Here is a 5,578-nt window from a genome sequence, read left to right on the forward strand (position 1 = left end):
GGAACAACAATATGAACTAACCAGTACCCCAGAGCTCTTGTCTCTAGCTGCACATGTATCAAAAGATGGTCTAGTGGGCCATCACTGGAAAGAGTGGCCCATTGGATTTGCAAACTTTATATGCCCCAGTACAGGGGAATGCCAGGGCCAAAAAGTGGGAGTGGGTGTGTAGGGGAGTGGGTGGGGGAGTGTATTGGGGACTTTTGGATAGCATTGGAAATGTCAATGTGAAAAATACCTAATTAAAAAAATTAATCCCCCCCCCAAAAGCTTATTGCTTTGATTTTATATGACCTCGGAATACAAAGTCTTTCTATGATGTTTAAGACACTGATTGACTACTTGCTTTGAAGACTTTCTCAAATTGCTTTTGCATTCATCAGTAATGATTGGTAAAGATGAGGGAATAGTAGGTGTAAAATTCGGAGATACCACTGTGTTCCCCTTTTGGTTCAGTAAGACTTTAACCATATAGTGGTTTTGTATGTTACAAAATTTTGTACAGTACACCTCTTCTCAGAGTATTAGAGTAAGTCCAAATATTACAGGAGTATGATATTTGCAGCAGAACACATGCACAGAAAATAAAATCATTTCATTAAACCATAGCTATAGTCGACGTTGCATTTTTAAAAGCTGGAAAATGTTTTCCCAGGCTGGCAACGAGCTCCCCTACTCAATAGCTTTCCAAGTTGGTGATGAGTGGCCACAGTTTTCTATGGTGCATGCCACTCTTACTTCATTTGCAAGTATACCCTTGAGATTGATAAAGGCTGTGACGAATGTACTTCCTGGAGCTTTAGCTTAGAAGCACTGAAACTGTTCCAGCAAAGGAATAATGTGTTATGAAAACCTGACTCCAGAGAATTCCAGTTCCTCCTGCTTCTCCTAAGACTGGCTTTCATGCCTATCTAAATATCACTAATTCCATTATGTTAGGAAAACAAAAATCTTTCATCCATAGGATGAAGGTTTCATCTCTGCAACAGGAAGCTGATGCTATTCTACCTTCCTTATAACATTTTCTAAGGATAAAAGAAAAATTATGAGAGATTGCATTGATCATGTTCTATATATAAAGACTGTTTTTTATTTTATGTTGTTGTTTTTTTTTTAAATGGCAGACAACACCTTCATTTTAAGCCTAGATTAGGAAAGAAATTGACATTTCATTCAGAATCTCATTACTTGGCAGCTAATCTGATTTTTTTTTTTTTTGGAATGTGAAAGATTTTAGCTTTCTGTCCCTAAATACACACACTGAGGCTAAGAAATCAATAGTACCATTAGAACACAAACTGAGGCTAAGAAGTCAATGGTACTAGCAATCAGAATGAAGGGCCTGGACATCACCTCACACCCCATCTAGCTGCTCTCCAGTTAGGGGCTCAGTTACAGTACTCAGTCCACTCAAACAGAACTGCAGACCTCATGTCCCCATGTCACAGCCATTAAAAACAACAAAGTGAAAGTATAACATAAAAACAAAATTCTAGGCCTTTAGGCCCAGGCTTGGGAATGTGACCTCTGTGATTTAATGCTCCAAGGTATGCTAATCAGATAGCGACATTCCTCCACCCACCAGCTTCCTGGGTTCAAAGAGTGTTCATTCAAAGAAAGTCACCCTGACCATTACTGGAACCTGCTATGCAAATGTGCTATTGTTAGGGGCTCTTAGAAACTGAGAGTTAACCCGAACAATTACCAGGTATTCTTTGTGACTCTTGTGACTTTGCACTTCCTTGTGACTCTTAACTGGTATCTTTGGTATTTTTCCAACAACGCCCTCCCCACTTCTTTGAGTTGTAGTTTCTTCCTTTAAATACCCCCTTATACAGCTACTCCGGGCGCCACAGTCCTCTACCCCTGCGTGGTGTATGACCGTGGGCCTGAGAGCGCTCTTGAATAAAAATCCTCTTGCAGTTGCAGCAAGACCGTTTCTTGTGTGATTTGGGGTGTCGCCTCTCCTGAGTCAGAACTTGGAGGAGTCCTCACGTTGTGGGTCTTTCAAAAGCAGTATGAACCTCAGTAGTTAGGCATCTTATACACATTTCCTCATTCTGCCCAAGGCATGATGAATCTGAGACAAATAATGCCATCTACAAGATAATAGTTTTACATTTTTTGGGCAATAGACAAATAATCAATGTTGGGGCCTGCCTGCAGCTCTCATGTCTGGGTTCGAGCCTGAGAGGCAACCGGAGCTGAAGAAGAGGGAATCTAGGCAGGTAGAGAAATAATGGAACCAAGACAAGCTAGTCTGCTCAAGGTTCAAATGTTTAGTAATAAAATCTGCGCTTATAAAGAGGGAAGCCCATCCCCAGTCTACATCAAGTTTCTTGATGTAGAGATGTGAAGTTGGGTCAAGTTTCTTGATGTAGAGATGTGAAGTTGTCAGAACAGCCTTTTAGCAGAAACTTGCCAAATTCACAGTTTGTAGTAAAAACCGGTTCGGCCTCAGGGCAGGTGGCAGGCAGTGTAATATCAAAGGAGAGTGATGATAAGCACCACAGCAGGTGGCCTGCCTCAGTGGCAAAAGGTCTGAACCAGCCTGCCTAGGCTGAAAGAGGGTACAAATCAAATATCTTCATTTTGCTGCAAGAGTTAACTCATAATTTGTAAAATCTAAATACTGTTCTTAGTACCTTCCTAAAGGCCCTGACCCATGCCAATAGAAATGAACAGCCTGTTTCCTCAAAATGGTACCAGTTACTACTTGTTTGGAAGGTTACTTAGGTTCCTAGGACAAAATCATTTTCCTTTACAAGCTACTCTGTTTTCCTTTCCATTGCATTTTTACTTTGTGTTTGTGATATGTGTTTGTGGTGTGTGTGTGTGTGTGTGTGTGTGTGTGTGTGTGTGTGTGTATACACTCATGTGAAGGTCAGAGGACAGCTTACAGAATCTGTTTTGTACTTCCATGATGTGAGACCCAGGTTCAAACCCAGGTTGTCAGGCTTGGGAGCAAGCACCTTTCCCCACTGCCCTGCTTTTGGTTTGGGTAGTACCTCACTCTTTAGTTCAAGCTTCTGGGAACTCATTACATAGTCTAGGCAGACTCTGAACTTGCAGCAATCTTCTACCTCAGCTTCTTGAATGCAGAAAGTACAAGTGTAAAGCTGCCACAGCTGGCTACACATTACTTTTGTATGTGTTTCTATAATATAAGTCCAAACTCTTAGTTGAATGTCATAACTGAATGTCAAAAGTGCCTCCAGGAGATGCATAGTTTTCACTTGTTAATCCTCCTATTGATTAAAGTGGTCTAGAAACTAAAAATGAGGTCAAATCAGGAAGTTCAAGTTTCTTTCATTTTCAGTTGATCACAAAGAATTGTACAAAAATGAAAAAGCAGAGTTGCTCCAAGTCCACGGAGCTTAGCACACACCGAGACTCTGACCTTTCCCTACTATCATACAATATTTTACTTTAACAAAAATATTTAGGCAAGTTTCAAAGTTCTCTATTATTGTATGGGTACCCAGTGAGGACGATGAATTGTACATTTGTCAATATTGAACTGCATATCTAAGCTAAATAATCTGCAGGAAAAGAAAACAACAAAGTATCCCTTTTCAATTGGTTTCATACTTTTTTTTACAGACAACACTGAATTGAGATAAATCTGTAGATCACTATACATCTGATGTTAACATTAGAAGCTGTAGTATGTAAATGTTCCAGTTGTATATTCTTCGGCATTTGTCCAATGATAACCAAATGTTTTAAGCGTGTAAAATAATATTTGGGTGAATGATACTGCCATGGATCCTTTTGTTTAATTTTATATATAAGCTCTGATATTCTAGTAAACTAATTTTTTTCACCTAGTCTTTGGGTTATCATTTCTTGGATACATAATGGAGATGTAAATAAGCAACAAAAAGATAACAAAGAAATCATCTAGAAAGCCCAGAATTCCAAACAAGTCTTCAGGTACAAAATCTAGAGGTGATATAAGATAGAAAAAAGCTCCTATCAAACAAAGCATTATCCTAACGTGGAACATCCAGAAGAGGCCCCCAACTGAAAACATTTCCCTGAATGCATGTCTCAGCAAGTTGGGGAAGTCCATGATTCTTTCCATAATAGATCTAGGCTGCCCTGAGAATCTCCGGTTATAATCATTAACATCTTGACGCAATCTTATAACATCCTGAGATTGATCATTTTCACCAAATACTGTTAGGAGTAGAGTTACTGTTTGTCTACAGATAGGACAACTGATTGCACCAAGCCAGGACCCGTATCGCTAGTATGCAATTATGCAGGAACCACAAGAGAGATGTCCACAGTTTGTTTCAACAGGATGTAAGCAGATTGGACAGTACATTTCAGTGTAGAACTGCTGTCATGCAGGAGCAGGGACATCCTGTTCTGTTTGGAATTGTTCTCGAAGCACTCTGACTAGCTCTTGGTTTACTGGATGAATGTTCTGCTGTACATTTCTGAGAAGCGCATACAGAAGAGTAGTGTTCAACGCAAAGCTGACCGCCACAGCCACAAGGACTTGGTCACTCACTCCTTCTATAAATGAGTCATCCTGCTGCAAACTCTGACCTTCAACTGTAGTATCTGGCCATTACAGGGCTTTGAATCCAAGATTCTCCTAGGACTCCAAAGCATATATCTTGTGTCTTGTTGTCTTGGAAATGCCAATATCTTTGCATTAAGGTCGAATGTATATTATAGCATTATTCTGAGACGCCCTAAGCTCATCAGGGCCAAGGAACTACTGTGCCAGTTGGCGGGTCGGCATAGAGCTCATCTCCCGGGACTACCTAGCTACTCCTCCGGTGCAAACTACAGGCGGCTTCTTAAGCCAGGGGGCGCACAGGCAGTGCGGAGCCCCAGCAAGGGTGAGCAGACTGGAGAGACACATGCTCGGCCTGCCCCCTGCTGGGCACGCCGCAAAATTATTTTTATGAAGGAGCAATGAGATAATTTTATGGCAGGAAGTTTCCAGGACATAAGGAACTGTATTAAAGGGTCACAGCATTAGGAAAGTTAAGAACCACTGTTCTAATTGATTCCTCACTTGTTAACCTTGTTCTCACCACAGCAATAATTGGTCAATTCTATATCTTTGTGTCTTAACAAAGCAGTTATGCTGCTAACTCCTAAAAGTATTCCAAGTCCCATCAAGTAGGTTACATCTCATGTAAACTTAGTTTATAAGAAATAGTGAAGTGTTAAATGTTAAAGAAATGTTAATTTAAAAGAAACCTTTGGATAGAGGTCCCATATTCCAAGCTTAGCAATCAGAGCATAGAACCTGTGCATCTGCCTTCAGGCAAGTCAATAGAAATGGAATGACCACATTTCTGTCTGGATACGGTCAGGTGAACAAACTAGAGGAAGTAACCTAGCCAGCAACAGTCATCCAGGCATTTGAAAGAAGGGATAAGCTCTTCCGGTCAGAAAAGTGCCGGGGTAGCTAGGGCGCAGGGTCGGCTGACACTCGCCACCTACCCACAACACCCGCCACAGGATCTTAAGACTTCTGGTGAGTGGAAAACAGCTTCTGCTCCAATCCAATTGCACACGGGACCTTAGACTGCATTAGTTAGGGAAGCAG

At 41.0% G+C, this 5,578-nt stretch overlaps 1 pseudogene; it reads right to left on the bottom strand.

Moving 5' to 3' along the window:
• Positions 1-3,813: 3,813 nt before the first annotated feature.
• Positions 3,814-4,673, bottom strand: LOC110288589 (annotated as a pseudogene).
• Between the last annotated feature and the right edge of the window lie 905 nt (positions 4,674-5,578).

The sequence above is a fragment of the Mus caroli genome, unplaced genomic scaffold (genome assembly GCF_900094665.2).
Source record: "Mus caroli unplaced genomic scaffold, CAROLI_EIJ_v1.1 scaffold_24268_1, whole genome shotgun sequence".
In the NCBI taxonomy this organism is placed as follows: domain Eukaryota; kingdom Metazoa; phylum Chordata; class Mammalia; order Rodentia; family Muridae; genus Mus; species Mus caroli.